This window comes from Carcharhinus amblyrhynchos, unplaced genomic scaffold (assembly GCF_965287045.1).
Source record: "Carcharhinus amblyrhynchos unplaced genomic scaffold, sCarAmb.v2.hapA scaffold_45, whole genome shotgun sequence".
Taxonomy (NCBI): Eukaryota; Metazoa; Chordata; class Chondrichthyes; order Carcharhiniformes; family Carcharhinidae; genus Carcharhinus; species Carcharhinus amblyrhynchos.
Genome location: NW_027649786.1, coordinates 1,674,267 through 1,692,267, shown reverse-complemented (window position 1 = coordinate 1,692,267; position 18,001 = coordinate 1,674,267). Strand labels below are relative to the sequence as shown.

Here is an 18,001-nt window from a genome sequence, read left to right as displayed (position 1 = left end):
AGATCTCCTCTCAGGCTCCAATTTTCTGAAGATCAATGAGGCTGAACTGTTCAATCTTTCCCAATTACTGTAATATCCAGGTGCTGGAAAAACTTTTTACACTTTTCCCAGTGTTTCTATGGTCCATGTTTAGTGTGAAGATCAGAACTGTGCACAGCACTGAGTGAAAGCTGAATAAAATCCTACACAAGTTTAAAATCACTTCACTGCTGTTGAATTCTATAGCCCCAGAAATCATTCCAAGTTCTAAGTTAACAGTTTTAGTTTTGCTGATATGCAATTCTGTTTTTAATCATTTGTGCCACAAAATGCTGAGATTTTGCGTAGGTTTCCTCTGGGTGCTCCGGTTTCCTCCCACATCCAAAGATGTGCGGGTTAGTGTGATTGGCCATGCTAAAAATTGCCCTTAGTGTCCTGAGATGTGTATGTTAGAGGGATTAGTGAGTAAATATGTAGGGATATGGGGGTAGGGCCTGGGTGGGATTGTGGACGGTGCAGACTCGATGGGCTGAATGGCCTCTTTCTGTACTGTAGGGTTTCTATGATTTCTATGATATATTTGCTCTTTTACCCATTGTTACCATGGATCACCATGGAGACCAATAACATAAATGAATCAAATTTCCCAAATAACCCAAATGGAAGGCACCAATGGGCAAGATTTCACTTTTAAAAAATTTTACTGTAACAATCAAACCAAAATCAATTGAAATTAAACATAAATTAAAAGCAAATTGAATACAGTAGAGAGGATGCACTTTAAACTGCTGATGCAACAAAGATTTCACAGATTTACTGATCATTCCTCCAGCACATCTGGCACCGTATGGAGTCCCTCAAAATGTTGTTCTTTCCAGGTAAAGTTTTAGTTCCTGCTGGAATTAGGCACAAATCCCATCTCACAGCAGCTCAACTACACCCGACTTCCAAAGGGACAATGTTCACCAAAGGGCTCACCTTTCTGGAACCTTCTCAGCTCTGTTCCTGGGACCAGCTCTTTTAGTTTCTTTACCTTCTGGGCCATGACTTTCTACATTGGCTGCCTTACACTCACAGAAACTGAACTGTTCGCCTCCTGCTCTAAAACACAGCTCCAAATGGCCTGTGTCTATGCTGACCACTGAGTGAAATTTGTCTCCTAAAGTTGATTTATTTTTCTTCCCAATCAGTTTTCATCTCCCTCGCAATCTGAGCCACAGGCTGATTTCTCAGAAGTCTGATGTCACAGCCAGGAATAACAATTCACAAACTCTCCATCCAAGAGAGTTGGAGATTTGAGGTGATAAATAATGTCGGTCTTCAATCAGAGGGCAGCAACTCCTCATTGTTCAGCACTGAGATGAAAGTGGCTGTTGCTGATACTACACACACTGGATGCACAGGATTTGAAGGAGAAATGCACATGTGAATGATCAAGGGAAGGGGGCTTCACGGAGTGAGGCTGTGGTGGAGTAAGGGGGCTGCAGCAATGTTGGGAGTGGTCTCGGCACCTGTTCAACCCTCTCCACCTTGATGCTGCTTCCGTGATTGGGTAGTAAGTGCCTCTGAAAAGGAACATTTCTGGAGACCCACGAGTAACCTCCAGCAGTCTCGCACTGGCATGAAGCCCTTAACGGGGCAGTAATTGCTCACATCAGGGCAGATTTTGGCAGCGTGGGAGTAAAGATGTACATGGGCCTTTCCTCCTCCAGACTAAACCAGAGCAGAGGTGGAAAGGCAGCGGGAGTGTCCATCTGCCCCCAACCCCCCCTCGCAGGTAACTGTGCAGTCTGCAAGTTTTCAAACAGCTCATCGGGGATGTTGTTCAGAGGAATGTTTCTTCAATAATTGCAATAAAACATCAGTTTAAAAAAACAACAAATAGCAATTAATAATGACAGACATGTCCAATTTTGATAGATGGATAATTTATTGGAAAATTTGAAGCTCATTGTCAAATAAGATCCTCACTCTCACATCATACTATCAAAGAAGTCAAAGTTATTATTTATTTTATTAGCAGCACATGTTCTGGGGATTTAGGGAATGAATGTAAAGAACAAGGAGTTTGAGAATCAAAATGAAAAGCTGAGATGTCGTTTCACAAGATGAAAAAAAAGGATTAAAATCGAAACTGTCATTAAAGTTTGTGGGAAATTGAGTCAGCTTCCATACTGGTTAAAATGAAACAATTACTGATTGATTTAAACATGTAAGGCAAGCTGCAATTACACTTTGTATTAAAGTATTTGTGAAAGTGTGTTTAATAATGTTTAATAAGTTATATCATACTTTGTTTGAAAGTCTGCCTTTAAAAAGTGTCTGTTACTGTCAGCACCGCCTCCTGTTCTATACACAGATCTTCTGGCAGTTTGCCATCACGTGAGACGATGGTTGACGTTGTGATGGTCAACTCCATATTAAATATCATCTGGTGTATCTCAGGAGCCTCACTTTGACAAGGTCCAGTCTCTGCTGCATTTCCTGCAGAGGAGCGCAGTAGGGCTGAGAAGTGCACGATTCTCCAGCCTCTGATTTCTCGGGACTCTCTTCTCAGTCCGTTGAGGTTTCCCTTTCTGCTCACCTCTTCCACTGTCCTTACGGACAGTCAGACTCGAGCAGTCACGGCCATCGACAAGTGACTCCCAGTTGTCAGTGCCAATAATCTTCATATCTCACTTGCAGGCATCCTTGTAGCAGAGGCGTGGACTTACAACAGATGAGACAGTGGCCAATCCACTATGCAGAAGATTTTGGGTAATTGACCGTCGTCCATCTGATGAAGGTGACTGAGTCAGCAAAGACGGCATTGACTGAGTAATGAATGTCTGCCCATAGAGCTAATAGAATTTCAAACATTTTAATCAATGTCTTATCAGCAAAGCATGTATTTGCTGATTGTTTTCTCTGGGTCTGTGAGTATTTAAATAGCTGTTTGGTAATACACTTGGGCATTGCTCAAAAGAGAGACGTTGTCAAAATTTTTCATTTTGCACTCATCGGGACAGACACAAGAATGGCAAAGTATGCTTACTTTTGGAAAGAAGCAAAAACAGTAACTTTCCTGTTACTGCATTTTCCATGGCAGTGCCTCAACCAATCAGAGTCTCTCTGCCAACCAATCAGCACCTTTTTCCTCATGCAGCATAAATCGTTGTTCCCTTTTGAAATTTTGTATTCTTGCATTTGTTCTGATGAGTACAAGATGAAATGCTTTGACAGCATGTCTCTTTTTTCAATATGCATGTCAATATTTCTTGGACTCCTGGCCTGGTAATATCAACTAAAAACTGACACTTTGAGATCATAACACAGTAAAATGTGACAGATTGAGTTTATTAATTTCAGTTTAAGATTTCACACCCGAATTTGGAAATTACTTAAAATTGCATTTAAATTTTAAATGTGACACTTGGGGTGGCATGGTAGCACAGTGGTTAACACTGCTGCTTCACAGCTCCAGGGACCTGGGTTCGATTCCTGGCTTGGGTCATTGTCTGTGTGCAGTCTGCACATTCTCCTTGTGTCTGCATGGGTTTCCTCCAGGTGCTCCGGTTTCCTCCCACAGTCCAAAGGTATGCAGGTTAGGTTGATTGGCCATGCTAAAATTGCCCCTCAGTGTCCTGTGATGCGTAGATTAGAGGGACGAGTGGGTAAAATATGTAGGGATATGGGGGTAGGGCCTGGGTGGGATTGTGGTTGGTGCAGACTCAATGGGCCGAATAGCCTCTTTCTATATTGTTTCTATGATTCTATAAAATTAAAGATTCAGAGTCTTATATCAATCTTAACATTTCAAACCATTTTGTCTGAGTTTATTCTAAAATCAGCCCAGGCTCCCTTTGAACCAATCAGTGATTCCGGGTGAGACTCTGTCCAACCAAAGCTTCTTGTGTGGAGGATTCACTGTCGCTCTCCTCCAAAGAGGATAGAACTGGGGCCAATCTTTACACACTTTTATCTGCATTTATTCACAGAATTACACATTAAAAGCATGTGCCTCCGAACCCAACAGTGACAGTTTCAGTCTGTATCTATTTATTCCTCTTTTGAGAAATCTAAACAATGAAGTGTCCCATTTGAACGGGGCAGGAATAACCCACTGGAGCAAAGAGCCAAAACTTAACATTTGGACTTTAAGAAAGTTTAAAATTTTGAAACTTTAAAATTCGATTTACGGTTACTTTACAAGGCTGATGTTGCACTGAATCACCACTCCTCCACATTGCCCACACCACATCCCCCTCCATCTCCCCCCCATTACCCCCCTCCCCTCCACACCCCCATCTCCACCCCCCTCCCCTCCACACCCCCACCTCCACCCCCGCTCTGTGGTCATGGAAGGCCTCAAGTGTACCAGTGGGTAGGTGTGCACCTCATCCTTGAGGGACACCCAGGTGTAACTGTGGAAGAGAGGCAGGCAGTTACACCAAATGATCCCATTGACTGCTCACTGCCTGGACCTGTTAATGGTCACCTTTACCAGGCCCAGGAACAGACCAATAAGGAGATCCTCTGCCCGCTCTCCTCAGCACCGTGTGCTCAAAGATCAGGAGAGTGGGGCTGAAGTGCAGCCAGAAATTGAGCAGCAGCCCCTTCAGATAATGGAAGAGGAGCTGGAATCTCTCACACTCGATAGAAATATTAAACACAGACTCCTCCAGGTTACAGAAATTACAGGCAGCCTGGGAATCAGTGAATTGATTTCACTCTCCATTACACGGGACTGCCGTGTGTAACACCCTTCACCCCAAATCCCCGATGGACAGAAGGAGGATCCCACATGGACAGCATCCCACTGGGAGACTCTGCCTCCTCCGGACAACAGGACAGAACCTCACAGAGTGTCTGGATGGGTGATGAGATCGAGGGAGTGGAAGCTGTGCAAGAGCCCGTACAGGAAACCCCTCCGGGCAGAGTGGAATGGCAGAGAGGGGATTTACCCTCAATCAGACACTCCGGAACCATGGACAGGAGCTGGATTAGGCACTCAGTCACTCAGCACCCTCTGTGCTGTCCTTCAACAGATTCTCCCACAAACCTCTGTCAGCATCATCACTGGACAGATCCGGAGAGAAGAGAGCTCTCCCTTCCTCTTTAGTGTGGGGGTGAAGGGTGTTACACCCTTCCCCACCCCCACCCAGTGACCCAGTGTGTGGAGCCTTCCCCTCCCCCACCCAGTGACCCAGTGTGTGGAGCCTTCCCCTCCCCCACCCAGTGACCCAGTGTGTGGAGCCTTCCCCTCCCCCACCCAGTGACCCAGTGTTTGGGCCTTCCCCTCCCCCACCCACTGACCCAGTGTGTGGGGCCTTCCCCTCCCCCACCCACTGACCCAGTGTGTGGGGCCTTCCCCTCCCCCACCCAGTGACCCAGTGTGTGGGGCCTTCCCCTCCCCCACCCAGTGACCCAGTGTGTGGGGCCTTCCCCTCCCCCACCCAGTGACCCAGTGTGTGGGGCCTTCCCCTCCCCCACCCAGTGACCCAGTGTGTGGGGCCTTCCCCTCCCCCACCCAGTGACCCAGTGTGTGGGGCCTTCCCCTCCCCCACCCAGTGACCCAGTGTGTGGGGCCTTCCCCTCCCCCACCCAGTGACCCAGTGTGTGGGGCCTTCCCCTCCCCCACCCACTGACCCAGTGTGTGGGGTCTTCCCCTCCCCCACCCAGTGACCCAGTGTGTGGGGCCTTCCCCTCCCCCACCCAGTGACCCAGTGTGTGGGGTCTTTTTAATCGATTCCTCGATCAGGTCGAGCAGGTCCTGGGGGATATCAGCCCGTGTCCGGGTGGGCTCAGCCTCATCGACCTCGCCCGTCCCAGTCTCCAGTGTGTCCGACTTGGTGACGAGTGACTGGATTATATCGAGTGGATCCTCCGGCCCTCCCTCAGGCAGGGGCCCTCACACATCCCCGGGAGGTACAGGCCGGACCGGAGGGATCCGCCTCACCCTCCCGAGGAATTGGTGACCTTGCTGACAGACGGTGAGCTCCTGTGAGGTTTGAGGACGTCACCCTTCTGCTCCGCCCCATCCAGCATCTTGGTGGGGGCTCTCTCAGAGAATTGTGGGGCTGTCTGATCGTTCGAGAGCCCTGGCTGCACGTCCCCGATTGGACCTGGAATAAGTGCTGGGGAGGTGTTTAAAAGGTGCCCTCCCCTCACACCCAGATTGCTAAAATCAAGTTATTCTGGGGTGAGCCAATCAGAGGCAGGTCACCACAAGTGTGAAACCCGTGAGAAAAATATTAAGTGACTGAAAATATATTGATTTTTCTCACTGGAGACACCGACCGGATTCTCCCCGGGTTTCTCCCTGAAACTGGCACCTTGAAAAAATATCGGGATATCCTCCCAGCTTCTCAACGGAGAAAGAAATTCCCTGTTATAATCTGCACGATTCCGGTCGAATGAAGCAGAGCCACATGTCTGTCTCAAAGTGAGCAGCGAGAGAATGATCATCATTGTGGATTTAAAGGACACGATGCACTGTACAATACATTTCAATTCATGTGTCCCACATGTTTAAACACATCTTAAACACCCACTCCTGGGGTGGTGCAGTTGCTTTGAGGGAGGAGTATATGAAGGAGAGCAGCAGGATTCCTGTCATTCACAGGGTTAAAATTCCACCTCCTCCCATCCCCTTTCCAGCCCCTCCCACTGCCCAACCCTCCAGGGAATTTCACCCTCTCCCTCTGTGTTGAATTATTCTCCTCCAGCCCTCTCACTCTGTTTCTCCTGACTTCTGATCTGGGTTTGGTTACTCTGTGAAAGTGGAATTAGATTCGTGTACAATGATAATGCTCTGAGTATGAGAGTGAACATCATGAGTAAATTACTGTGAGCAATAGGTAAAGATGCTGTTAACACATGTATCTGTACAGCATAGAGAAATAGCTTAAAGTTAGGTAGACTGGATATAGCCAGGCACATTGATAACCCACAATACGGAAACAACTGTGAGTTTAGTCACAAACATAGGACATAAGGTTCGATGCTGCTAACAGCAGTAGTTAGGGGTAATAAAAAGACTGCCTGTGGTGTGGAGATAACACCAGAGATGTGATGTGCAGTGAAGCATACACCACATCCTGAAGGAATGTAAGAGGCCCAAGTTACAAAAAGCAAATGGTCTGCAAGATGTGTTGTTTTTACAACTAAGCATAAAAGGGGGAAAAGGTCACTGAGATAGTCGGGACAGCAGTGATTAAGTTGGCAAAGGATTGATTACCGCCAATCTGAACTGGACATGTAACAGTGTTGGATAAGATGGATGAGTTTGCTAATGCACTCTTGTGATAACAGAAGACATTGTTAGATGGGGATGGAAACTTGGGGCACCTCGAGCCAATAGGGGAATGACAACACATAGATGGGACAGGGATCACCAATTAGGGGAGAACAACACATTGCAAAGCCATTACAATGCTTGTAAAAAAGTATAAAAATGTGCTGCAAATCTATGTAAGGTGTGCCTATTTTGTTGGACACCCGGTCTTGCAAGAACGTTAAATAAAAAATCTTGCTCCTTCAGAACTTGACTTGACTAAACCGTTTGACTGTGAGCTCTGTTTCTCACAATTGGGGGCTCGTCCGGGATCCTAACATCCCTGGTAGGGAGGTTGCCGGTGACAACTGGGAAGACGCGTCCCATTGCACATTGAACGGTCCCAGGTGCTCATCGGTGGGCCTCTCTGCCACTGACTGTTGAGAATCCTAGGAAAGTTGTTCTGAATGAGTAAGGGGGAAACGATAGGCACCGTCGTGTGGTCGGGCAACGCTGTGCATGGACCAAGGTAAGAAAATTGACTTTTAAGTATTGCCTTGGCGACCGGGTTGTGGTAGGTAAACCATGGGAAATGGGGGTAGTTGGAAGAAGTCCCCCGGGAAAGGTGCCGGGATTGGGGCCCCAGGGAACATCCTTCCAGAAAGTCCGTTGGGAAGGATGTTGGGCTTCTAGTACTCGTACTAGGGATAAAAACAAGACGACAATGATAAAATATTGTTGTTTTGTTTGGGTGAAGGAACCAATCAGAAGTCCGTCCGTCTTCAGACCAAAGTACGGTTCGGATGAGGATTGGGTTTGTCAGATTCTTAATATATATGTGAGACAGAAGCAGCCGGCGTCCCAGAAAGAAATTGACTATGCAAGTTGCTGGATAATGTTAATTTAGGGGCTGCGGGGGAGGTCCAACAACACCTAGTATGTGATGAGGGAGCAGAGGAAAGTAGAATAAGGGAGGTGCTCCTAGAGGCACTGGAGTTTGTGGATGGGTCACGAAGTATATAGATGGATCAGCATGAATGGGATGGACCTACAATTGGTCTGAGCAGAAAGAGTAGAGAGAAGTATGTCAGCGGAACTGGGAACCCTGACATAGGCTTTTACTGAGGTGCGGGGAGAACGCTAATAGCGGTTATGTATTTGGAATTGTGCATGACTATCTGACTGTTTGAGAGAAAAAGGGATTTGTCATGATATGAGGCACCCGAATCAAACATGGTCAAATTTATTAGAGGTCAGTGAGCTCCCATCAGTAAAGGGTTAAAAAGAGACAAGCAGGCTGACTCTGTATGGTACAGAGAGAGAGAGAGAGAGAGGGTGTAACTGTGTAATTGAGACCCTCATGTGATGTATTAGGTATAGCCAATCAAAGTGAATTGCTTTAAGTTTAATAAATTATGTAGGGATCGGACAGAGATTTGAATTCTGCCAAGTGGGAAAAGTGGCATTATATTGCATCTTAAAGTTGTAAGGAGAGTTAACCATTTAGGCACATAGTAGATTTGATTTTGTACTTGCCTGTGTTGGTTACAAAGGCAGAGCTGTAGAAATAATTAAACATGTAGATTGCACATTAGAATGCTTTCAGTATTTCTTCGTGCATCTGTGCTCCAAGTGATGTTTTAAGAACATAAGAACATAAGAAATAGGAGCAGGAGTAGGCCATCTGGACCTTCGAGCCTGCCCCGCCATTCAATAAGATCATGGCTGATCTGTCGTGGCTCAGTTCCACATTCCCGCCCTCTCCCCATAACCCTTAATCCCCTCTCTTATCAAAAACCCATCAACCCGCGTCTTAAAAATATTTAGCGAGGCAGCCTCCACCACTTCAACGGGCAGAGAATTCCAGAGATTCACCACCCTTTGAGTGAAGAAGTTCCTCCTCAACTCCGATCTAAACCGCCCCCCCTTTATCTTGAGGTGCCTGACCTGCCCACCTAATCCCAGTTGCCAGCACTTGGCCCATAGCCTTGAATGTTATGGCATGCCAATTACTCATCCAGTACTTTTTAAAGGACGTGAGGCATCCCGCCTTCATCACCCTCCCAGACAGTGCATTCCAGACTCACACCACCCTCTGAGTAAAAAAGTTTTTCCTCGTATCCCCCCAAAACCTCCCACCCCTCGCTTTTATTGTACCAGAATTGTAAGAATGTGCAAGGGTCTTGATTTAGTGAAGATATGTAAAGGTGATAAAAATAAATCTTATTTTGGATTTTCTGAATCAGGCTTTTGTTAAATAAACTGCTGTACTTTGATTCTCAATTAGTCTCAGAGGTATCTTTACCTACAAGAATTGGTGCCGAAACCTGGGATCTGTTTACGGGTCCGGTTGAATGGCCACAACCGGAACTCCGGAATAGATTACCGAATTTAAGGGAGTGAATCAAAGTACAGTAGGTGCACATCTGTGATGAAAGAGTGTGAAAGTGTGTGAGAGGTCTGAGCTGAGCATGTACAGACAAGGAGGCATCTGTCTTTACACCCAGCCTTAGACCAGTTGTTAAGAGGGGTAGCTCCCTACGCGAAGCTCAGGAGTTTGAAGTGGGTGTAGAGGCTGGAGAAAGATGCCTGGGATGTGATGTTCAGACGTGAATAAGAAAGAATCTGTCTGAGAGATCGCCGGAGTAGAAGGAAAAGCCGGCTTAATAGTGTGAGCTTAAGGGTGTAAGCTCACGAGTGTAAGCGGTGGTACGGAGGGCACTAATCACCCCTGATAGGTATCACCGGATTCTGATAAGAGCAACCTAGGGATGGGATCCATTTCACCCACTAGATCAACAAAGGAAATGATTGGAAAAAAAAGGACAGAACTAAGATAATTGGAATTCTCTTAGTTTGAATTAATTAAACAGGTTTAAACTGGATTAATTGAATACATCTCAGTCTTGGGTAAAAAAAAATTGGGCTGATGACAAGGAGAAAATTAAAACATCAGAATCACAGATTAGAGAGTTAGAAAAGAGAAACCAAACAAAGAAAATAGCAGTATTGTTAATACATCAGTTAGCTGGACTAATTGAACAAGTAGTCACTTCCACTAAGAAGTGGAGTGGGGATAAAAAGATTAAGGAATTAGAATTCAGAGTAAGGGAACTGGAGAAACAAAACCAAGTGTTAGAAGACTACTGCAGGGGGACATCACCTCCCTACCCCGGCAGTATGACCATGAAACTCACAGCGCCTGGGGGCGACTTTAATACTGAGGAGAAGGTCTGTAACCTTGCTCCGGTAACGAGGGGAGGAACAGTAAATAATCCATTGACCAATTTAAATACTTCACACCAGGGAAAGACATCAGATCCTAGTGTCACTGGGAAAACTCCAGCCCTGGAGTTCAAATGCCAAATGTTGGTATTATCATTGTCCCACAAAGTATTTATAGTATTAGATATAGCTAACGAGTTCTCGTCCATCCCCTTGAACTTTAACTCACAGGGTAAGTTTTTCTTTATAGTAGGTGATAAGCACAGGTGTTATATTTGGGACATTTAATATCCCGAGGGATCAAGGAGAGGCCCGTGGACAGGCTAGCCGATGAAATAGCAAAAGAAGCAGCCCTAAACCCACAACCAATTAGGATGCAGGCCCTTATTTCCCTAATGCCCCGTGGATTGAATCCAATCTTTACAGAAAAGGAAAAAGAAGAGCTGACTGAGATGGGAGCTAGGGAAACTGAGGAAGGAAAATAGGTACTGCCAGATGGAAGAGAAATGGTAAATAAACAAGTAATGGGGGAAATCATGGCCCACTTACATCAGGGGAGTACTCGAGCAAATAGTGCCTAGATATGGTTTGGTAGAGAATGTAGATTCTGATCAGGGAAGACATTTTACATCAAAAGTGCTACAAGGGATAGTGAAAGGATTAGGAATATCATGGGATTTTCACACACCCTGGCATCCACCCTCCTCTGGACGGGTGGAACGAATGAACCAGACCCTTAAAAAGCATTTATCTAAGCTGATAATAGAAACGAAACTCCCTTGGACTAAGTGCTTACCAATAGCACTTCTGTGAATTCGTACAGCTCCTCGAAAGGATTTGGGTTTATCCCCCTATGAAGTGCTGTTTGGACTGCCTTATATGGGAGCAGTCGGGGAGTTACCGGTTCCTGAAATGAATGATCAATTTGTAAAGAAATATATACTGGGTCTGTCCTCCTCGATATCTTCCCTTAGGAAACAAGGATTATTGTCGCAGACTCCACCCCTCGACTTCACAGTACACACAATCCAACCAGGAGATTGGGTCCTGGTAAAGTCATGGAAAGAAACTAAGCTGCAACCGGAATGGGAGGAACCATATCAAGCACTCCTAACAACTGAGACAGCAATCAGGACCGCTGAAAAGGGGTGGACACATCACACTAGAATCAAGGGACCAGTAAAACCTCCAGATAATTCCAACACATGGATGGTCGAACTGACTGAAGAACCTTTGAAGCTGAAACTTAAAAGACTCTAAGTAATCAATTTTTAGTAGCGGCGTGAGCGCGGGAAAGGAATTGTTTTGAATTAAGTTCTCTCCTAAAAGGTAACGGGAAAGGGATAGAATGGAAGGGATAATCTGGATAATGCTCTCCTTCCTCTTGTCCCAGGGAGTCCTTTTAAGTATGGGTTATAATTCAGATAAGTTAAAAGAGGAAAAGGGAAACACTATGAGCTCAGTTACGGTTCTGGATCTCCCTACAACACAGGTAGTAGAGACAGACCTGTGTTCTTTGGTAATATGTGGGGATCTGGTGAGCCAGCGAAAATATTCGGTAGAATCCTTACAATTTTATACCGACGGAAAGTATCCTTGGGGTAAACTCCCTTCCATAATATCCCTTCATCAGAAACATATGCAGCCAAGATCAGAATGCCTAGATAAGGAATACAACCTTATATATATATATATATATATATAACAATAAAAGGGACTAAATGGACCGAAAAAGATAAGCGATCCAGTCTTAGATCCTAAGAACCTCTCCCGATACTCCCTAGTTGGTGGACCCTTCTTTACGGGTAACTGGACCAGGGACCAACAATTGCATCAGGCAGTATTTGGAATCAGGGTAAAGGAGGGAGGAAAAGATAACAAATTGAAATGTTGTTTCCGAATTTATGTAGATAAAAATTTGAAAACACCCGACTAGAATGATAAGGTTCCCCAAAACGACCCAAGGGCAGTAAGAGTGGTAGAAGTAAACAACCTGAAACAAACCCTTGAAATAGAGACTGGGTATGAGGAGACCAATGCCTGGGTAGAATGGGTCAAATACACTGTAAAAAGCTTAAATAAAAGCAATTGCTATGCCTGTGCGTCTGGGAGGCCAGTGGCCCAAATAGTACCCTTCCCTCTGGGATGGAAATGCAACAGATGAGATATGGAGTGCATGTTAGCCCTGTATCAAGAAAAGGAAGCATGGGGCAACTCGAACTGCACATCCCTATCCCTGATGTTCCCTCCCGTGGAAACAAAGAACTTAAAAACTCCCCCTCAGTTTCTCACTGCTATTGTAAATCACTCTTCATGTGTGAATCGACAAGGGGCAGAGTTAACTCATAATATGGGGGAGTTAGAATCATGCTCAGAGATCAGGAGCATTACAGAGAACGGAATGGGAGGGAACTATTCATCATTGAAAATCCCCAGAGCAGATATATGGTGGTATTGTGGAGGAAGGGTACTGAGGCCAACTCTACCCCCCCAGTGGAAGGGTACATGTGCAATTGTCCAATTGGCTATACCATTTACCCTGGCATTTGAAGGATCCAAAAGGATCAGGAAAAACAAGAGATCAGTGATAGGAATTTCTTTTGATGAAAAGATATATCTAGATCCCATAGGAGTGCCTCGGGGAGTCCCGGATGAATTTAAAGCTCGGAATCAGATTACAGCTGGGTTTGAGTCCTTGTTTTGGTGGGTAACAATAAATAAGAACGTAGATTGGATAAATTATATATTTTATAACCAACAGAGATTCATTAACTAAACCAGGGATGCTGTCAGGGGGTTGGCGGAACAACTAGACGCCACTAGTAGAATGGCGTGGGAAAATAGGATGGCCTTAGATATGATGTTAGCAGAAAAAGGAGGTGTATGTGTAATGTTGGGGGGAAAGTGTTGTACCTTTATCCCAAATAATACGGCCCCTGATGGCTCTATAACCCGAACCTAATGAGGACTAACAAGCTTAGCAGAGGAAATAGCAGAAAACTCTGGGGTAAACAATGTATTCACTGACTGGTTAGAGTCCTGGTTTGGAAAATGGAAAGGAATGGTGGTGTCAGTACTAACCTCCTTAATAATAATGGCAGGAATATTGATAACCGTGGGATGTTGCATAATCCCCTGTGTGAGGGGACTGGTCCAAAGGCTTATTGAAACAACACTAACAAAGAAAATGTCTGCGGTAGATCATGGAGAGAGAATGAATTTATTGAAAATGGGAAATGAACTGGATGATGAAGTAGATAAAATAGTGGAACAAATGCTCCAGGAATTTGAAATGTGAGGATGGATGGATGTGTTAACAGCAAGTTAAAAAGAAAAGGGGGGAATTGTGAGCAATAGGTAAAGATGCTGTTAACACATATATCTGTACAGCATAGAGAAATAGCTTAAAGTTAGGTAGACTGGATATAGCCAGGCACATTGATAACCCACATTATGGAAACAACTGTGAGTTTAGTCACAAACACAGGACATAAGGTTCGATGCTGCTAACACAGCAGTAGTTAGGGATAATAAAAAGACTGCCTGTGGTGTGGAGATAACACAGTAAAAAGTCTGACAACACCAGGTTTTAGTCCAACTGATTTATTTGATAGTAAACACACAAGCTTTCGGGGTTAGTCCCTTCGTCAGGTGAATGGAGAGTTCTGGCCTCAGACAGAGCATATAAAGCACAGACTGTTTAGAGATTACTGATTAGAATGCGAATCCTTACACCTAACCTGCTGTTCAAGACCTGAAGTGGCTGACAATGTGAGTGGAAGGAGCACTGATCACAGGTTACAGAGATGTGTATTGTCTCCAGGCAGTACAGTAAGTGAGGTTTTGCAAACCCAGGCAAGTCACGGGGGTTACAGATAGTGCGACATGAACCCAAGATCCCCGTTGAGACCGTCCTCATGTGTGCGGAACTTGGATATCAGTCTCTGTTCAGCGACTCTGCGCTGTCGTGTGTCGTGAAGGCCGCCTTGGAGAATGCTTACCCGAAGGTCAGAGGCTGAATGCCCGTGACCACTGAAGTGTTCGCCAACAGGAAGGGAACAGTCTTGCCTGGTGATTGTCGAACGATGTTCATTCATCCGTTGTCATAGCGTCTGCATGGTCTCCCCAATGTACCATGCTTCGGGACATCCTTTCTTGCAACGTATCAGGTAGACAATGTTGGCCGAGTTGCAAGAGTATTTACCATGTACCTGGTGGATGGAATTCTCACGTGTGATGATGGTATCCATGTCGATGATCCGGCATGTCTTGCAGAGGTTGCTGTGGCAGGGTTGTGTGGTATTGTGGTCACTGTTCTCCTGAAGGCTGGGTAGTTTGCTGCGAACAATGGTCTGTTTGAGGTTGTGTGGTTGTCTGAAGGCAAGAAGTGGGGGTGTGGGGATAGCCCTGGCAAGATGTTCGTCTTCATCAATGATATGTTGAAGACTCCGGAGAAGATGTCGTAGCTTCTCCGCTCCAGGGAAGTACTGGACGACGAAGGGTACTCTGTCCACTGTGTCCCCTGTTTGCCTTCTGAGGAGATTGGTGCGGTTTTTCACTGTGGCGCATCGGAACTGTCGATCTATGAGTCGAGCACCATATCCTGTTCTTATGAGGGCATCTTTCAGGGTCTGGAGGTGTCTGTCACGATCCTCCTCATCTGAGCAAATCCTGTGCATACGGAGGGCTTGTCCATAGGGAATGGCTTCTTTAACATGTTTAGGGTGGAAACTGGAGAAGTGGAGCATTGTGAGATTGTCTGTGGGCTTGCGGTACAGTGAGGTGCTGAGGTGACCGTCCTTAACGGAGATGTGTGTGTCCAAGAATGCAACTGATTCTGGGGAATAGTCCATGGTGAGTTTGATGGTGGGGTGGAATTTGTTGATATCATCATATAGTTGTTTCAGTGATTGTTCACCATGAGGCCAAAGGAAGAAAATGTCATCGATGTATCTAGTGTATAGCAGATCACGAACTCACTCAGGGCAACCTATAACACAGACTACGCTGAGAGACTTTGCTGTCGCACCTCTCTCACACTTCTCAGCCACCTCATACACCAGCTTTACAGCAAACGCCGCACCCTGGAAACTAAAATGGAATACATTTTCTCAACTTGTGCTCAGGATGCAGACCAACTGCGAAACTCTGCCAAGCAGATGAGACAAAGAAACTACACCACCTACATGCACACCAAGAACAGGAAACTTGAGAAACTCGGCACAGCCGCCAGCAACAACCAAGCCTCCCCCGGCACCACAGTAGAAAACAGCACTACCGCAGGGAGGTCTATTGTCAACTTGTCAGACTACACACTTCAACCAGATGAAATCGAAGTTCTCAGCCGAGGGCTCAATTTCTGCCCCACCACCAAAGTGGACCCCATCAGTCTCGCAGCAGACACAGAGGAATTCATCAGGCGAATGAGGCTGCGGGAGTTTTTCCACAAACCCCAAGAGGCCAGCAACGAACACAATGAGACAGTCGATGAACCAGAACAGCCGACAGAGAGATCCGCAGTGCAACAGCCTAAGAGGAAGGAATCCAATTGGACTCCTCCGGAAGGCCGCTGCCCTCGACTGGACTTGTATGCCCAAACCATCAGGAGGTGCGTTAACGCCAGATTCATCAGCCGCACTCACAAGACAGCCCCGAACATCACCCAAGCACAACACAACGCCATCCACGCTCTCAAGACAAACCGCAACATTGTCATCAAACCAGCAGACAAAGGAGGGGCCATCGTCATACTGAACAGAACGGATTACTGTAAAGAAGTGTACCGACAACTAAACAATGAGGAACACTACAGACAATTACCCACAGATCCGACCAAAGAACACACTCGTCAACTCAACAATCTGATCAAGACCTTTGATCCGGACCTTCAGAGCACCCTCCGTGCTCTCATTCCACTTACTCCCCGCATTGGAGATCTCTACTGCCTCCCAAAGATACACAAGGCAAACACACCTGGCCGTCCCATCGTATCGGGCAATGGAACTCTGTGTGAGAACCTCTCCGGCTACGTCGAGGGCATCCTGAAACCCATTGTACAAAGAACCCCCAGCTTTTGTCGCGACACTACGGACTTCCTACTGAAACTCAGCACACACGGAGCAGTTGAACCAGGGACACTCCTCGTCACAATGGATGTCTCGGCGCTCTACACCAACATCCCCCACAACGATGGCATTGCTGCGACTGCCTCAGTACTCAATGCTGACAACTGCCAGTTTCCAGATGCAATTTTACAACTCATCCACTTTATCCTGGACCACAATCTCGTCACCTTCAACAACCAGTTTTTCATCCAGACACATGGAACAGCCATGGGGACCAAATTTGCACCTCAGTATGCCAACATCTTCATGCACAGGTTCGAACAAGACTTCTTCACTGCACAGAATCTTCAACCAATGCTATACACTAGATACATCGATGACATTTTCTTCCTTTGGCCTCATGGTGAACAATCACTGAAACAACTATATGATGATATCAACAAATTCCACCCCACCATCAAACTCACCATGGACTATTCCCCAGAATCAGTTGCATTCTTGGACACACGCATCTCCATTAAGGACGGTCACCTCAGCACCTCACTGTACCGCAAGCCCACAGACAATCTCACAATGCTCCACTTCTCCAGTTTCCACCCTAAACATGTTAAAGAAGCCATTCCCTATGGACAAGCCCTTCGTATACACAGGATTTGCTCAGATGAGGAGGATCGTGACAGACACCTCCAGACCCTGAAAGATGCCCTCATAAGAACAGTTTATGGTGCTCGACTCATAGATCGGCAGTTCCGATGCGCCACAGTGAAAAACCGCACCGATCTCCTCAGAAGGCAAACACGGGACACAGTGGACAGAGTACCCTTCGTCGTCCAGTACTTCCCTGGAGCGGAGAAGCTACGACATCTTCTCCGGAGTCTTCAACATATCATTGATGAAGACGAACATCTTGCCAGGGCTATCCCCACACCCCCACTTCTTGCCTTCAGACAACCACACAACCTCAAACAGACCATTGTTCGCAGCAAACTACCCAGCCTTCAGGAGAACAGTGACCACAATACCACACAACCCTGCCACAGCAACCTCTGCAAGACATGCCGGATCATCGACATGGATACCATCATCACACGTGAGAATTCCATCCACCAGGTACATGGTAAATACTCTTGCAACTTGGCCAACATTGTCGACCTGATACGTTGCAAGAAAGGATGTCCCGAAGCATGGTACATTGGGGAGACCATGCAGACGCTACGACAACGGATGAATGAACATCGCTCGACAATCACCAGGCAAAACTGTTCCCTTCCTGTTGGCGAACACTTCAGTGGTCACGGGCTTTCAGCCTCTGACCTTCGGGTAAGCATTCTCCAAGGCGGCCTTCACGACACACGACAGCGCAGAGTCGCTGAACAGAGACTGATATCCAAGTTCCGCACACATGAGGACGGTCTCAACAGGGATCTTGGGTTCATGTCACACTATCTGTAACCCCCGTGACTTGCCTGGGTTTGCA

The 18,001-nt window shown here is 46.2% G+C and overlaps 1 protein-coding gene and 1 pseudogene across 1 annotated transcript in view; both read left to right on the top strand.

The window, feature by feature from the left end:
* The window catches only part of LOC145337237 (butyrophilin subfamily 3 member A1-like), a 360,163-nt gene that overhangs the window by 195,828 nt on the left and 146,334 nt on the right, over positions 1 to 18,001 (top strand). The gene's annotated exons all lie outside the window — the stretch shown is intronic.
* On the top strand, positions 4,763 to 13,935 carry LOC145337238 (uncharacterized; annotated as a pseudogene).